General features: G+C 39.4%; 1 protein-coding gene across 17 annotated transcripts in view; it reads left to right on the forward strand.

The window, feature by feature from the left end:
- DLG2 (discs large MAGUK scaffold protein 2) overlaps window positions 1–18,853 on the forward strand; it is a 1,617,582-nt gene that overhangs the window by 821,107 nt on the left and 777,622 nt on the right. The gene's annotated exons all lie outside the window — the stretch shown is intronic.

The following is an 18,853-nucleotide window of genomic DNA, read 5'->3' on the forward strand; positions in this document are numbered from 1 at the left end:
AATTCCATCTTTTTCATGAAACTGAATATTAGGTTGGGGAGGAAGCCTAGAGTATAAAGCTATAAAGTTTCCTTCATTACTCTGTGATGGCTCCCCTGGTTTCCTTTCTGTCTGTGATGTAGCAGAAGGATTCATAAAGAGGTTGCTTTATTATGTCTTTGGCATCTCATTGTGCTATGGAATATAATCGCCAACCTAGCATACAATTGCTCCTTCTTCTGAATTCACTGGTAGCTGAAAATGCTCTTTACCTGAAGTAAGTGATAAACAAGACTAAATTATTGTTTAATGGGTGGGAGAGGAAAAGATTGTTGCCTTTTCTGGCCAGGATTCTTCAGTGGTTGAAAAAGCACAGAGCAGTAGCTAGGAATGATTGCATTGAAGCAACCAAGCCCATGGAAAATGTATCCAAAGGTCAATGAAATTATCTTAATAGTGTGAATTTTTTTTCTTTCTTCCTTTAATCCCTGCTGACAGGAGTGCTTATAAAGTTCCCTAGTTATACGTGGGTTTATCAAACTTTTTTTGCTTTTCTTTTTTGTTTCCCTGGCCAGTCGCACTAAAGCAACCATCCGTGGTACTGTACGACTCCCATGCTACATGTGCCTCACTTCAGTGGGATGGAGGAAAAAGGGAAGTAACTCCCTTGCACATAATTAATCCTGACCTACCTCCTCCCACAGGTCCTTTCCAGCAGCCTCCTCACAGAATGGAGGTGACGGACAAGTTCCCAAGAACCACTTGCAGAAGTTTAGAAGCTAGGCTACAATGCATCATGTAAAGTGTTTGCGTCCTCATGCATTCCCGTATAGGTTATTTTATTTTTTCATTTTATTAAACTATAAAAATGTAGAATTTAATGGAAAACTGAATCATTGCAATTGAATTCTATAACAGTGTAAAGGAACTTTAAAAAAAATATTTGTTATGCCTCTTAGTTCTTAAGTGTTTTACAGAACAACTTCCATATCAATCTTTTGTCTTAATTCCTGCTTAATCCTTAGAATTTTTATAAAGCAATTAAGAAACCTTCCAGCTCAGAAACAGCATTCATGCTGGAGAGCTGTGATTGAAAAATTTGGGGGGGGTGATGCTTGTCTGAGCTTTGTTCTGAATATGTTAAAAAGACACGAAGTGATGGAATGTCACGAGACCCAAAACACAGAAGTATAGATTTCACTTCAGCTTGTTCTTTTTCTTTAATTTTGCCACTGAAGAAAAATGCGCAGCACTTTTCCTTTAGACTCGGTTACATAGGTGGTAAGTGCGTCCACTGATTCAGCATGCTGCCCACGAATCACTGTGGTAAACCAGCAGTGACAGGAAATCCACGTTCTACGATGGCACTTGGGTTTTATTTTGAAGGGTCATCAATGATAGGAGACTGATCAAAGGTGACATCTTCAATATAGCAACTACAGGACATCTTCAATACAGCAACAAGTATTATGTGACTTAGAAACATAGCTATTAATAAGTAAACTTTAAACTGGCACTTGTCTTGTTTATGTTATTGGGGTGGTTCGGCTTTGCCCTCTTCATATTGTCTTTGCCCTCTTCATATTTTTCATGAAGACATAATAGTTATTTTTCTGTGTGTGTTTAATAATGTAAAACAACAGATTAATATAGCAAATTCATACAGAAGACTTTCTTGCAGTTTAGAGTCCAGGAGCTGAGAGAGTTTTGCTCTGTATGGCGCCAATCAAGAAGGCACACTTAATGTGTTGGGTTTAACCTGGGAATTTTTCATTGGAATAGAAACTTTTGTGGGAACGTATCCCTTTTCATAAGTCTGCCATGACATTTTGGCATGGGAAAGAAAAGGAAGTCATTGCAGCTTTGTAGTTAAGCAAACATGTAGTTATCTGTAGTTCTGTAGTTACCCAGAACATGAGGCACTGTTCAAGACCCTGAATTGAGAAAAGCAAGGATGTGAACATGGGTGATCACCAGTGATCATCAGTCCCATCAGGTTATTGGGAGGTGCTTGTTTCATTTCTGAGGGAGGTAGAGAGAGAGAGTCTACGTATGATTCTGATGTTGAATCAGTGAATATTTTGAAAAGTCCAGGTTGGGTTTTTTTTTGTGAAATGGTCATCTTGTTTCCTGGCTGGTGCTAGTATGAATCTCAGTTTCCCTACAGTTAGAAGGGATAGTCTGTATCTACCTCCAGTAGTTGCTCTTAATATACCAGTCTTGTCTTGGGAAACTAGACAGTTTAGCAGAATTCACGATATAAAATTGTATTTCTTCGATCCTAAGCTCCTTTGGGTATGGTCTTTATCTTACGTACATGCAATGCCTAGCAGAATATTGACTTCTTGGCACTACTGTGATAGTAGTATTTCTATTGATTATTGCATACTCAATAGGAAATATTGCTAGTGCTGAGAGAGCATTACCCAAGACAACTGGATTTCTGTAAAGGGCACCCGCAGTGGCTATCTGGGAGGCTCATGTCATTAAAACTGGTAGAACACTTTGAGATTGTCAAATAGAAGGATGATGGTTATTATAGCATGTGCAAGCCTTTGAATTGTCAGACATAGAATAAGCTTAAAACTATGACTGATGACTTGAATTTTTCTCATTAAACTACCATCAAAGAAAAATCAAGAGATGTTAACTGCATGTGGGTAAGCCGTAAAAATAAGTATTCCAAATGATTGGAAGTGGTGCAGAAAGTTAACTGAGCAATTAATCAGTTTGAGCTGAGAGGGAGATCAGCACACTAGATGGTAGGAAAGAGATTCTGATTATATTTCAGTATATTGGTGGCAGCTTTGGTAATAAAGATGGAGGTTTTAAATGGGGGAGGGACAACTTCCTGCAATTTCGTTGAAGAAGTAAATTTGCATGTTTCTTTCTCTGTTTGCTCTGAATTGAAATTTGTTTGAATAATCTGAATAGAATTCTAAATGCCATTACAACAGGTCTTTTGGTTAGTCCTTTGTAAGCAAAGAAAAATAGCGTCATATAAAAAATGGTATGTGAAAAGTGCTTAAATAACTCATTCTTTCTCCCCCTGCACCCGCAAATTAGCTATATTTCAAATACTGCTAAGACAGCTGTCTTTATAAAAAGATCTCTCCTTCTTGTGTCTTTCTGATACTGAAAATACTGCAACCGTGAGTCTAAGAACCTCTCTAGCTGGCAGTATGAGGTAACACTCTAGAAGGTGGCTCATGAGAGCACTTTATAATACCACAAAGACAGCAGTTTTCCTCATAGAAGTATATAAAATGAAGATAATGCCAGATTTGGAATCTCTCAAGACTGCAGGTACTTGTAGCACTTGCCAAGTACAAATAAAAACTAGAGGTCATTCCAGTTTTGGAACACACACTTTGTAGACATTTCCCATTGAAATGAATAGTCCTAAGTGAGATGTTCCAGATTGGGGCCTGACCCACTGTGGTCAGTTGATATCTCTTGCTTAGGTTCTGGTTCTGGTTCTGGCTGTTGATATGCATGTGTGATGATGTATTGACTACTGACACTGGAAAAATTGTCTTAAATATAGACACCTGAAAACCCCTCAGAAAGTATATCTTTAAAAAGGTCTGACAAAGCTGGAAATTAATAAGGTGTTTCTCCATAAATGCACCAGCCATTCTGTTTAGTCATACTACTGATTGCTTTCTATAAATAGTGATAGTTAACTCTTGATGGCACACTGGAGATCTCTCCTGTGCCTTTATTTTTAATGTGTCCTGTGTTAAAAGTAGGCCAACCTAGGTTACGAATCCTCTTTTTAAACCCTTATTTACAAGCTCTCCCATTAGCAAACTGGAGAGAGAGAAATATGAGATTCACATGTACCAGTATTTACTTGCAGGAACAGAAGAGCAGAAATCATATGCCCAAGAAAGTGGCAAACAGCAAAGGGGCTAAGTACAGACAGTCAACAAGCCTGAGGTTGAATCAATTCAATCTTTGCAGATTAGTCCAAGCTTCATAGATTGAACCAATAAGCAAGTGAACAGACATTCACTTTTGATTCTGGAAATGCAGCTACATGCCTGCAGTGGCCCAGGGTGGAAGTTGGGGAGCACAATAGCATGTCACTCTGCTCAGCTGGAGCAGGCAGCTTGGGCCAAGGCTAGTCCATTCACTCTGCCGGGGTGGGGGGTGGTTTATAGGGGAGGTGCATCCTGGGATGCTGGAGAACTGTGAGTTACCTTGAATCTGGAGGGGATCTGGGACAAAAATTCAATAAATTGATTCAGCCTAAATCAATGAAATCTGATAGTTTACCTTAACTGGTTTCAGTCATTTTGGAAGTGGTTTATGTGCACTGAACTTCTGTTGTGTTACAGATTTTAACCAGTTCCTGATCACTTATACCAGTTTCTGTGAAAATTCTGTCCCTAGCCAAGATGGACAAAATTCACAGGATTTTACCTTGGGAATCTATATTGCTAATTACAAGCAAAAGTACTGATCTTTTTTGATACTCACCAAGTTGATTGTGTTTCACGCGACTCCAAAGGTGTGCTAGAGCCCACACATGGTAGTGATCACCAGGCTCAACAAACACAGGCATACATGATTGAGGAGAACTACCCAAAAGCTTTAATTGTGGTGCTGTGGGCAAGCTCTGCAGATCCTTGGTGTTCATCTCTAGCAAATTATCTGCTCCCTAACTAACAACTCTGAGGGACCATCTCCCAGTTCCTAACTTCTGTAGCGTTCAAAGTAGAAGAGTGTTTCTAAAGTATAACTTCTCTCACTACACAGACCCCCAGGAGTTTTCTTTAGAGCTTACTTTGAGCTAGTGGTGAAATGCATGTTGATGTTCCAGTCAACCATCCATTTAACTCTTTATGCTTCCATACATTTGTTTTATAGTTACTACAGGACCCAAGTTAAGTGTGCTTCCTTAGGACTGAACCAGGGACTGTGATTCAGGCCCCTGCCAAACGCTTGAGAGAAGATACCATATTGATTCATGTTGTCTCTTTTAGAATGCCATACACGAACAGATACTGGCTGAATCTCACTCCAGTACAGCAGCCTTGCGTTTTATTTCATATATTTAGGAAAGGCTTCCATCTCAGTGAGAGAGGATTGTTGCATATAGCCTTCCATGTGAATGCCTTCCATATAGCCTTCCCTGTTCATGTATCACTGTCATTTGCTTTATTAATTTTGACTTGTGACTCTCCTAATTCAGGTCTATATGTGACTTCCTAACTGCTTTTGGTAACAGGTTATTATGCAATGCATGCCATTATTAGTACATACTAGCAGGAAAACCTCATCCATCGGGGTGAGGTACAGTCAACATAAGAAAAATAATTGCTCCAAATAAATGTATTTTGATATTCCAAAATGCAAGAGAGAGTCTTGAATAATAGTTTAATCTTCCATCTCTTCAAGTCATCTCCTGCACTACCTTATTCCTCACTGTAAATTCATTTTTATTTTGGGAGGAACCCTAACTGATATAAAATTGTCCTAGGCATTGACTACCTAATTTCACTTGCACGGGCACCCTTTTTTGGTTACCATCCCACCAGCTGCAGATGGGACTCTTAACACCAATCTTTACTGGCTGAAGAAGTTTCTGTTAATCAGCTTCTGGAACAGTCTTCCACTTCAGTCTGATTTTGATCAAGGGGACTGATATTAGCCATCAATCCCAGCTGGGTGGTTCATATAGTTAATTTCTTATTACCTCAATGCTATCAAGACTGCTCTGCAAACTCACATTTGTGCATGATCTGCATCAAAGTATTTAATTTATAATTGAGGGGCTACTACACTGATAGTTAAAGCAATTTGAACAGTTTCATGATCTAAGAAAAGTGTAGCAATTGCTTAATAAATAGTTGATGTAACATTTCCTACCCAAATTTTATTTACCTTGAGCGTAAAAACCAAAAGGAACAGGATGGCATTTGGAAAACATCTCTGACACCAGTTCTTGCATTAATTGCTACTTTAGCTACTCATGCTGTGACTCAAATGGAATCAGGTTGGATCTGTTTCTAAGGAGTAACTAGTTTTATTGCCACCAACTACAGGATACTCTATTCTGAACAGGGAAAAAAAACTATCATCTCAGTTTCCATAATGTGCTTTATGTGTATGGCCTGAATTTATTGCCACTACCTTTTAAAAATATTGTGCAACTTGCCACATTTATAAATTGTCCAAGCCCCTTTTTTTCCCACTTGTGGTGTTTAATGATATAATATTCAGTTTAGTCCCAGTGGGTAGCATTGTGAATATGTTTAATTTTAAATTTAACCCATTTATCTCTTTGCATATGTCTTCATTTGCATGCACATCACAGTATGCATATCTAATTTTTTGTTTTTGCATAACGTGCTACTTCCCTGTCTAACATATGAAATTCAAACTATTTTTAAAGCTTCAGATTCGGACTGATGATCAGGGTTACTATGATTTCAGTGACAATTCTGGCATTTTTATTTTCATGAAGGTAGATGCTTTCACAACAGAACAGCAAGGTGTGTTGTTGGTAGGTATTAGTCAATTCATGGTAATAAACACAGGTTAAAATTTGAATGAAGGAAAGACAGGTGTAGTTTTGGTGTGTTAGCAGTTCAAAGTAAATTATATGAGGAGGAAATAATGCCTACTGAATATCTGTGATTGCATCATCTTTCCTAGTAAAGGCTGATTTGTTCATATAAAACCCTTGTTTGACAGATCTGAAGACTGGTATCCCCTTGTGATCACATATATACTGATAGCTCAGGAAATAACTGAACAAAACTCTCCATCACCTTTTCTTTTTTTTTTAATCTGAACTTTGTTCTGGAATGACCGACCACCTTTTAAGTATCAAGAAGGTCTCAACACTATGTATAGTCTAAGAAGAATAGACAAAGACTATCATGAGGATGTCAGTGATATGCTTGGCATCTTTCTATGAAGAGACATATTATCAACTAGTTTTAGACCACCACGCTTTTTCATAATCCACCAACACAATAACTTTGTTAATACTAATTTAATAATTAAATTTGCATTGGATTTGAATAGCTAATCTAGAGTGATAAAAATTAGTATCAGCCCTGTAGCCAGAGACTATGTGCCTCCCTATGGACAGAAGTGGTGTTTGTTTTTGACATAAAATAACAAGTGCCAACCATCTCATTGTTTTCTTCTTCTCAAGCAAAAATTGTAACCCCCCCAAAAATAAAAAAAACAAAACCCTCCTTCAAAGACGCTTGAGAGATGAGGCAAGGTAACACCCGTTAGGATAATAAGTGAGTCTGGCAAATGCAAAGATCATGTAAAAAGAAAAATAAACACTTAGGTTCTTTGACAGCAGAATCTTTTATGCCATCACTTTTCTTTAAAACTGCAAAAGATCTGGTTTTAGGCCTGGTACTTCCTTACCCTGAGATATAATACGGAAAAATTCCGATCTTAAGTTTGTGATTTCTCTTGTAATGCCAAAATTAACTAATGAATAATAAAATATTCTGTAAGTAATGAGAACCCAATAGATATTAATATAAAAGCTCAGGAAGCATATATAATAAATTACAATCTAGAAATACTTGTTGGGATATATATGCAAGTTTGATAGTCAAAGTATCTACCTGTGCTCTGAACAAGCTATTTAAGAATGATAGAAATTAGCAATGGATTTGATAAGGCCTATTTGGTTTTCCTAGATGTCTTTCTCTAAACCCGTGTCTGCATGAATGTTTTCCAGGCTACGTTTAGTGCTGGCAGTGGGGCTTTCATTGTTTCCATTGGATTAGTTATTTAATTAAATTAGTCCTATGAGTGGAGAACATATTCAAACTTCATTTATCCGCATACATATCTCTGTGTTCATATGTGTAAAAAAAACTTCTAACTCTGTTGCCTTCCCACAGCGTTATCACCAAAGCCAGCGAGACCTGTAAGCATGGAAGCACATTAAATACCTTTGTTTTTATCTTAGTAAAAAATAAAAGCAGCTAGAAATTCTGAGCCAGTTGATTCCCCCTTAGCATTACCTTTTCTACAAGTGTAATTTGCCCTCCTTACTGCATGCTCAGCAGCTTCTGAAACATTCAGCTAATTGTGTTGAAGGAAAAATGCATATTGGTTATTTCGTACTTAAATGATGAGTGGTGTATGATCATTTAAGTCAAGGTGCTCAAAAAATAGGAACAAATAACACTAGTGCTTTTGGTTTTATTTTCCAAATCCCTAAGTGCCAGACCTTTGAAGGCAATTAAGACTAAGTACATTGAAAAATATGGGCTTTAATTCACTTTGAAACATGGTCCTGAGGTGTTTTTATAGAAGTTACCGTGGAACCTGAAACAGTCTCCTGCTAGTTACATGTGTGTGAAAAATGTGGAAGTTAAAATGTAAGGTTATCATAATTTGAGTTAGGGGGGATGCAAGGGTGAAGGGAGGGGAAACCTGCTAAATTGAGATCATCTACTTCAAGTGCAATATGTAATCCTTCACAAAGGATATATTATCGCAAAAGGATATAACATATATTCAGTACTGAACTGATACAAAGTACATGCCTCCATGGCAACCATACATGCAAGGCCTCCACTGGTTCAAGTATTCTGTGCTGTTCTGGATAGGTTGCCTCCTAGGCCAGAAGCTGTAGTCATGTCCATACATGAGTAGCTGGATTAGCAGGGGGTTGGGCAACTTGGCAATGTTGTTTAACAGTGCTAAGTAGGCTGCTGGAAGCAACCTGTGAGTTTGACTCCACTGCTTTTGGTTTGGAGGACAGCAGAGTCTTCCAACACTATATTTTGAAGGCTTTGCTGCCTAGCACAGTAGGTTTGCAGTGTGGATTTGGCTTAAGTGTAAGTGGGCTCATCTACACGTGCACCATTACTGCATAGTAATTTAGGTTACTGTGCAGTAACCAAAAATGACTGTGCAGTATGGGTGTGCATCTACACATGCACTCCTGTACTGCGCAGTAAGTATGGCAATTTATACATCATGCAGATAGCAAAGTTATGCAGGTAGCAAAGTAGATACCTTACTGTGCATTAACCCTGTTTGTGTGGGCTGACTGGGAACTAACTTTAGTCCCTAGTCAGTCCACATACAGCGTTACTGCATTGTAACACCTGAACATGTAGATGCCGGCATAAAAGCCACTTACTGTGCAGTAAGTTACTGTACGATAATTGCATGTGTAGACATGTCCAGTGTGTCCTTAAATGTCCTCCTTACGTTTGCCCTATGCATAAATGTGGCGGGGGAAGATCACATGGCCAGTCACTGCACTGGTCCACCCCTCTGTCTGCTCTGTCTCACCTACCATGACTTGTTGGAAAATACATGAGGTAATAAGCTGTAGGCTGTGCATTTAATGTCCTGATGCCATGGGGTGTACACACAACTCCAGCTCTCCCTTACTGTGTCCCATGCTTTGCAAATGACATCCAAAATTATAGTTGCTCTGGCTAGAAGCCTGGCCAAAATCTGCCCCTTGCTGGGCCTCTCACACTCACTCATGTACTGTGCCTCCTCTCGCAGGGCCTCAATCACTTTTCCCCCTCTTACTGGGCCACCCTTCACTGAGCTTCTTCCAACGCACACTGCTCCTCTTGAGCAGCCCCTTTGAGCCATCAGACTTGCCTACTTCCACTCTGGGTGATCCCCCCACAACCCTTCAGATGCAGCCTACTCTACAGGTGATGGTCCTTGCTCCTAACACTAGACCAACTGTAGCCACTAGCCCCTCACTGGGCACTAAGCTCTCTGCCTGCTCTCTGGGGCCACTCTCTGACCTCTCTCAGGGGCTTGGGGTCTTGCATCCCTTTAGGCATGCCTGGCCACATGTCTGTTATATTACCACTGGGCTGTTGGGGGTAGGGTTATAAGGCACCCCTACTCACCTTTCACTGTGGAGGCAACTGGCCTGGCATTTCTGGGGGTTCTCTGTCACATACCTCCTCCATTAAGATGAGTCCTACGGGGGGGTGGGGGGTAGTGTTCGGCCAGTCAGACTGATGTTCCTGGCCAATGCACCATTGTGACAGGGAGAAGATCACATGGCCAGTCACCATGCTGGCCCGCCTCTCTGTCTAGGGCAGTCTGCCCTGTCTCTCCTGCCACGACTTGTTGGGATATATATATAAAGTAAAAAGTGGGAAGTGTGACAGAGCACCTTTGGTGCCTGTCACTTTAAGGGCTTTGAGTGACAGCAGGGCAGCCAGAAGGTGCAGGCCAGCCCTGATAAGGTGGTCACATGACCTGGTAAGGGTCATGTGAGTGGAAGGGAGAGCTTAGCAGACTCCATTTTAGCTCAGGCTCTCAGGGCTGAGCCAGCAGTCTGCAGCCAGCAGCCGGAGAGACACCTCTGGCTGAGTGGCAGCTCAGGAACACCTCAGACATAAGGGCAGGAACTATGTGGATGGCACCTGGTCCAAGTTATGACTTGAAACCGCATTCTGCTGGGGAAGGACAGCCTGATGGGACTACTCATGGCAGGTGGTCCCCCAGAAATGCCAGACCAGTTGCCTCTACAGTGAAAGGCGAGGAAGGGCACATTATAACCCTAGTCCCTACTACCCAATGATGATATAACAAACATGGGGCCAAGCACACCTAAAGGGAGGCACCTGAGTCCCTGGTAAGACCCCAAGCCCCAGACCCCAAGCCCCAGAGAAGGGGCAGAGAGCAGCTCCAGAAGGGCTGCAGGGGGAACATCTGGAGTGGAAGTAGGAAAGCCTGATGGCCCAAAAGGGCTGCTTAAGAGGAGCAGGGCAGGTTGGAAGAGGCCCAGTGAAGGGTGGCATGAAAGAGGCCCAGTAAGAGGGGGCAGAGTGATTGAGGCCCTGTGAGAGGAGGCACAGTGCATGAGTGAATGAGACCCAGCAAGGGGCAGATTTTGGCCTGACTTCTAGCCAGAACAACTACAATTTTGGATGCCATCTGCAAGGCATGGGACACAGTAAGGGAAGGTCGGAGCAGTGCACAGACCCCATGGCATCAGGACATTAAATGGGCAGCCTCCAGTTTATTACTTCATGTATATCTCAACAAGTTGTGGCAGGCGAGTCAGGGGAGACTGCCCTAGATGGAGGGGTGGGCCAGTGCAGTGACTGGCCATGTGATCTTCCCCCGTCACAATAAAGTGAATTGTTGTGTTGATTTTAATTTAAAATGTCATTTCAAACCTTTTTGTGTTAAAATGGGATTTAGGTATCAGTAAATCGGGTAGATTATGGAGTGGATACAGAATGTTGTAATATACATGATTCTTTGTATAACTTGGTAAGAAGAAAACCTGTAAATAGAAATGTGTTCCCCACTGTTTCTCTCAGAAGTTTACTGTCTCTGCATAAATACAATTAAGCCCTTTATCATCGGAGAAAGATTTTAATTTCAACAAAGCACCTTCAACTTTGCAACAATTAGCAATTAAATATTTAGTTGTGTAGTAAATTAGGCATACCATGTGATCATTGGAAAGTGGGCTCTCCATTTACTGCTGCATAAATGTTTTACAAGGTGCTGTATTGTTTCTAGTAAATTAATAATGAAGACTTAGATTTTAACTGATTAATAAAGGCTATGCAGGAATTTAATTTAGAATTGGAAATAAAATGGAAGTAAACATGCTTGGCAATGAGCCCAACTGTTCCGACACCAAGTTATTCTTGCCAGATACTTGGTAAACAAATAAAAAATGTAGAAACCAAGAATAAGAATATATTTTCATGCTAAGGGGCAAAATACCTTCTGAACTTCAGTGCACTTTCATGAAATGATGATGAAATTTAGTAGCAGTAGGAAGGACATTTTTATTTAGCAAACTTTGAGTTTTCTATAAAACATTAAGGGAATATAACCAAATAGAATAACAAATAAGTTTACTTGCATTTTTTTAAATTCTCAGTTTTTTTTCTAATTCAGTTCCTCCCTTGAGGGTGTCAGAATTTACTGATAATTTTTCTAGCTTTTGGTGAAACCTGGGAATGTAAGTCTCTCTATAATGTGCAAAAAGGAGAATGTTTAGTACAGATAGGAAAGAGACTTTTTTTCTGAATTGTGCATGGAAATTCAGAGGTGAGATTGCAATTCATGTAGACAGTCTTGATCTGGTTTTAAGGTAGGTGTCCCAGGTACCAATAACAATGTAGCTGTTAGTAATATAGGACATGTCAGGACCCTAGGTAACTGCTTGAGTGGCTGGTCCAGAATATGTTCTATTTTACCAGGGTTTATGGCTACACTGGGATGTCTACACAAGCTGCAGTCATCCTACCTGGGGTTGCAGTGTAGTCCTTGGGGTCCTCAATATTATGTCTGGACCTCAACAAGGGCCTGGGCAGTATGAATGAGAATGCAAGAGTGATCCTAGGACTGCAGCCTGGGCTGCTTGGCACATCTAGTCCTACCTTACCTAATCAGTTCTGTGCCATTGGAAAAGCCAGTGGCATTAGTGGCATCTTAATCGCTCAACAGTAAGCTTCAGTTTACATAATCATGGGGCTCAATTTCAGTGTATCTGTAAAATGAAATGGTCTCTGGTATAGAGGAGGACAGACTAGCTGATCGAGTAATCCTGTGGTGTTCTCGCAGCTCCGTGCAATGTGTGCCTGAAAAGGAGGTACAGTGTTATGCCAAAGATCAGATTCCAGCCTGCTGAATGGCTCTGTAGAAATAGGTCATATCAGCTGAACGGAGGGAAGATTATTTTAATCGACATAATTAACTTTTCTTGTGATTATCTTTAGACTTGAAAACGTATTTGATTCTCTCCTAATTACAGCTTTTTCACTGATAGAGCCAAACATGCTGTGTGTAATAATGAAGGTGGTTTTTGGAAGGACTTAATGTAACTAAATGGAAGCTAAGATGAGGTAGCCTTCTATCTGCAGGAGGGTTAGAACAGGTTGGTATAATTGGAGTTCAGTGTAATGGGATTACCTACAATTTTTAAACATTGCTTTCATTAAGGAAAATAATAAACATATTTATTAACCATGGTCTCTGCTTGGGACAGTATTTGTTACCATGAAAAAGCTTGGGTAATTAAGTTGGTATATTAAAGATGTTTTGAGCACACTACATCAGTTTCTGTAAAATGCTTGTGTGCACAAAGTTTCCGTAAAACAAAAAGAGCTGCCCCAGCAAAGGTAGTTAGGCAGATATTATATTGCCCAGGTCTAATGGTCACTGTAAATCTTTTTCAGTTTTCAGTTTCCTCAAGGTCAAACAGGAATGTAGCCTTATAGACCCATTTGTCTGAGAGACTTTAACCAGGAAACCCAACAGAAATGGTAATATGGAGAGGAAGCCAAGATGATGGTTTTCGATGAAAAACAAAATAAAACAAAAAAGGCGCTAGTACAGATAAGTTACGGGTTTTATGTGGGAATTGGTGTAGGTGGTGGTACACAGGGGGTCAATTAAATGGTCATAACAGTTCCCTCTAGCTATGAAACTAAGGAAATCTTCATCGTTCTAGTAAATGTTTTCAAATGCTGTTAAAAGCGTTTTATGCATGACACAGTAGTAGAACTGAAATACCATCTGAGGATGGTTCAGTACATTTTTTTTTATTCCTGCCATTGCAAAACATGCTCCCTATTCAGGAGAGCACTTAAATGCATACTAAATCAATGAGATTTAAATAAGTGATGAAAGTTAAACACATTCTTCCAGCCAGGACTCACATTGGAAAGAACTGGCTTTGTCTTCAGGAATGGTTAACCCTTTTAGTTTGTTCTGGAATTTAGAAAGCTTTCTCTAATTATCATCTCTTCTGCTACTGTTGTGCTTAGGTTAATACTTCATTTCAACTATTAGTACTGTTTTTAGCTTATTTCACCCTGGCACATCCTTGGTGCTACTTGTTCTTGTTTTGCTGGGTCAAGTTTTTGATGCTTCCTTTAAAAAAAAAAAAAAGGTATATGCATGGAGATTATTTAGTATGACTTCCTATCATTTGGCATTCCAGATTACTAATCTGATTTCCTTCTAACTTGTACTGAAGTAAAACAGGAGTAAGTATTGAAGGGAGCATGGTTACACTGGTATAAAAAGTGGTGTAACTCAGAGGAGAACCAGGATCTAGCCTTTCTATGGCAAGTTTTAACTAGATGACTCTTACTTTTAGAGCAAGGTGTAGGCATGCTATTCTCTAGGCACTAGACACTCATACAGAACAGCTTCCTGTCTTGAAGAGTTAATAAAATGATAAAGCCAAGAGAGGAAATATTGCAGATAACTAGATTGTTTGACTGAACTCGTAGTACTCACAAGAAGAAAATTGAGTCTCTGTTCTGTTGAGGCTATGGCTAGAAAACGTTGTTCAATTCTGGGCACATCACTAGCAGGAAGAGGTTTACAGATTGGGGTTTGTGTGTTCTGGGAAGATGAATGGCATTTGAAAAATTTCCTCTAAAATGTTTTAAATAATGTATTTTAAAACCCTGCTTGCACTCAGTATAAACAGGCTGTTAATTTGAAACGTGTTAGCCGATTGTGGGAAATTCTAAGGGGAATCTTAAGGAGCTTCTAGCAGCTTGAGAGGACCCTAAAATTTCTTGTTCTGATAGAGTGCTCTCTTGGAACCAATGAATGCAAAAGATATAATTAAACCCTTATTTACTGTTGCACCACTAAACAAAGAAGCACGGACAGCGAGACTTTCCTGTCAAGTTAGTGCCAGCGATTGCCAGAGTAAAAGCTACCCGAGAAAGGTTAAAACATGTTTATTAAACACAGAAGAAGAAAGGCATTTTAAATATTTCAAATGTAAAGTATTTAATAAGACACTTATTTTAAGTGTCTTTTATTTCCTGTCCCTCCGTAGAGCCACTTACAAACCCTCCTGTTTGATTATCATTTACATGTTCTAAAGATGGTCATCACTCTTCATCTCAAGGAAGGGTGGAGAAGAGTTTAGTTAGGCAAAAGAAGTTAGGTTGAAGACAAACATAGGCAAAAGAAAGGAAGCAAAATAAAGACAGAAAATGTAGCTTGGGTATGTCCCTGATACCTTATACCAGGCCTTTTTTCAGAGCAACACAAGCCCAGCCCAATGAATTATCAGCCCCTCCATGACCTTGGAAACTTCTGCCATCACCTTAGCTGCTTTAGTTGATCTCGGGGGAAGAAATAAAAGCAGGAAACTCAAATCACTCACTCTAGGTGGCATTCAGGCCTGTAGCACTGCTAATCCTAAGAAACTCAAACTCCAGAGTCCCGTTTCCCCAAGGTGACAAACATCAGCACCCCCCCCACACACACCCGCATAATGAAATTGTTTAAAAGCAACAAGCTTGTTTTTTATGCTGCCTTGACTTTAACTTCCCTCTACCACTCTGCCAATCCACATGTATGTGGATTTCAGGGTGAAAAAATCAAAGATTAATAGCTATGCACATTAGTGCCTCTATCTGAGTGCTCAGGTGAGACTCCTACCATCTCATAGGAAGACTGTCTCTTATATAGAGGAGAAGTCCTAGGGCAGTAGGAGACAAGGGGTGAGGGAAGTACTGTTGCCCATTGGGGGCAAGGGAGAAATCCTGGGACACCAGGAGGCAGGGAACTATAGTTGCTGACTTTAGGAGCCATGAGTCTTTAGGGGCCAGATTAGAGAATGGTGTCCAGAGACTAGAGCAGATTCTACCCTCTGTGTTGTAGAATAGGTAAATAAAATTGGTATATAAAATATATCTATTAAATACAAGTTATTATTCAATGCAAAAGAAAACACAAGGCAGAGTCTAAGGACATAAGATGAGGAGTTTAGCTACTGGAAATTTTAGCCATTGGAGTTTAGCCATTGGAAATGGTTCAGTTATACAACGTATAAGTCTTTCAGCATATATAGATGCTTACAGAATAAAATTAAAAAGATTGGGAATTAGGGGAAAGACATAGACATTTCTCTCTGAGAGGGTCAGTAGAAAGCATAGGAGTAGAAGCACTGAGGAAAGAGAAAAGGTAAAAGAACAGAACCTAGAAATGTGAACAGGCAGTAAACAGGCAATGGCTGGGAGCCACTGAAGGGGATGCTGAATGTACCCCGTCCAAGCACTGAAACCAGGAATAGAAAGCTGAAAGGCAAATGCTCTCTGTATTCCTTCCCAGGTAAGGAGGAACAAAGAATTGATATCTTCTTTGTAATAATCCAGTTTGTATTTGAAGACTATCTTCAAATCTCCCCTCTAATCTTCTGTAGACTAAATCCCAATTCTTTTAACTCTTTCTCATATGTCATCTGTACTAGACCGACTTACATGCTCCTTCCAATGTGTCCATGCCTTTCTTGAAGTGTCATGTTTCATACCATACACAGTACTTAGGATAAAACTGCACTAATACTGAACAGGGTGGTTTACAAATACTTGTCCTGCTAATAGATACTTATATTGAAGCCTTATACTTTAAACTGTTGTATTACAACCTATATGTTTGTTTCTTGTTAGGTATTTGGACACATGATTGTTCTGTCTTTAGTGCAATAGTACCTTGTTCTTTTTTCATTATTGAATTTCATCCTGTTTATTTCAGACATTTTTTCCAATTTATCAAGGTCATTTTGAATCCTCTGTCCTCTTTGTTACCCTGCCCAGTTCGGTGTCTTCTGCAAATATACTAAGTGCACTTTCAGTTCCATCCTCCAAGCTCTTAATGAAAATATTGAACGATACCAGAGCCAGGATGGACATGTGGGAGCAACACTTAATAATTCCTTTTTTTTTTTAATTGCCTACTCTTTGAGCACAATTTTCCAAGCACTTCTCCATGTACCTTCATTATAGTATCATCTAGACTGCATTTCTGTAGTTCGTTTAAGAGACTGTCATGGCAGACATTGTAAAAACACTGCTCCTCCTCCAACCACAAAGCCAATCTGTGTCATAGAAGGGTAGGAAATGATAGGAAAGTGTCATTTGAAGGATAGAGAAATTTAAGATAGTGACAATAAACAGGGAAGTCCATTTTAAGTGCAGTTTCAAAACCTCTCTTTGTTCTGCATATCTACATAAAGCACTTGCCAGTAAATTCTTGCCTTAAAATTACTTTTATATTTGTGCAAATACAAAGACCGGTATCACTGATTCATTACACATAAATACTTGTTTTTCCCAAAGGATTATAACATTTCCAAAGGACGCCTTATAGTCCTAAAGAGAAAATACATATTATAATACAACTTTGAAAAATGAGGTATGTAATTTATATTTGTCATGCATAACGGCACACATAATTAGGCAACATTCTATCATAGATTAAGCCATTGAAATCCCTCAATGCTGAAGATAATTCTCAGCAGCAATATCCTGTTTTTAGCTGTTCTTCTTTTGTGTTGACTTTCTGAATTTATCTGTCAACTGTTGCATAAGCCCAGTTTTAATTATTTTAAACTATTTATTTGAGACCAGCAGATAAAAGTGTAGTTTGAGTCTTTTTTTCCCTAACGTGACAGGTTATGACATTTTTAGCAAAGTATCTCAAGCACATTCTTAAAAGTAGGTGACTATGTATTCCTATTAAGTTGAATGAAACCGTTTCTAGAAATGTTTTTCCATTCAAAATTATTTTAAAAAAATGAACTCTTTTTTTTAACAATGTTTTTTTAATTGCTTTTTTGGTCAAAGGTTCATCACTTCCAAAAGGGGAGAGAGGAGCAATGACATCTTCTCTACATCTCCAGCATGTAGCCCTGTGGATAACCATAGGCTTAGGGTGTTGGCCAGTGCCTTAACCACCATGTGGAAGTTTGGGGCAGGTGTCTGTCTCCTACTTTCACAAAACCTTTTGTGATCTCTCTTGTTCTCCACTCGAACAAGAATATACCGAGGAACATCTGTGTTATGCAAAATGGAGCTGTTTTTGAGTCAGCCATGCTTGTAGCAGGAAGTTATATGAAGTAACCTAAAGTGAAAAGATGGTTCATGTTGCAACTGTCTGGCTGTGACAGTGGCTAACCACTGCCCACTTATGTGGATCCGTAAGTGTATTCAGTTGATGAAGTCCATAATGCTTTTACACTTTGTTCACAGCAGACACTCAAAATCTTGTGTTGAGTGAGAATCTTTTATATAGCATTTATGGTAGGCTTTCTCTGTGTGCAAAGAAGTCAAAGCTAACTGACAGAATGAGAAGTTTCTTTAGGGTGGAAAGAATCAGCTTTTTACCAGATTTCATAACTGATAAAAAAAGAGTCTTCAGCCTTATCTAGGTTATGAAAATAGCAGTTTGGGGAACCTGGTTTACATTTTTTTTTTCATCCTGACATAATTAAAATATGATTCTATGGTACCTGTATTGCCTAGACCAAATAATTAAAATGTTAATGCTATACCTTATCCATGTTTCATGCCTACATCTGATAGGACTATAATATTTCATCTTAAAAGTATGAAAGTTTGATATAGCTGACTAGTCAAGAAGAACGCCTGATTTTATAACACTGAGGTTTCATCTTGTTGTTTGTTTTTTTTTAATTGAGGCATGCTACAAACCAACTAAAACCCCCCGCAACACTTCAATAAAATGAACCAACATTGACTAGTGATCATGAATGCCCAGATTAAAATATAGGAGCTTTATTTGTTTTAAGAAAGATGTGGCCTGAAGCAGGTCTCCAGAAATTGAGGCTCTTTGATTTTTGTCTTCCTTTGAAACTCCTAGCTCTAAGCAAGGTTTTTGAATAGTGTAGCTAAGAGAGAGTTTGACTGAGAGAACATATCTCCCTTCCTTGATGTGTACTGGAGAAATTGGAGAAGGCATTGGTAGAGGATGTTGTGGGACTGGAGGTGCATTTAATTAAATTCTATTGAATGTGAGCTCTTCAGGATAGAGATTTTGGGCATGTCCTCACAAGCCCACACATGCAGTTTGCAGTGCCTCAAAGCTGTTT

This window comes from Crocodylus siamensis, chromosome 1 (genome assembly GCF_052110815.1).
Source record: "Crocodylus siamensis isolate JL-2025a chromosome 1, ASM5211081v1, whole genome shotgun sequence".
NCBI lineage: Eukaryota > Metazoa > Chordata > Crocodylia > Crocodylidae > Crocodylus > Crocodylus siamensis.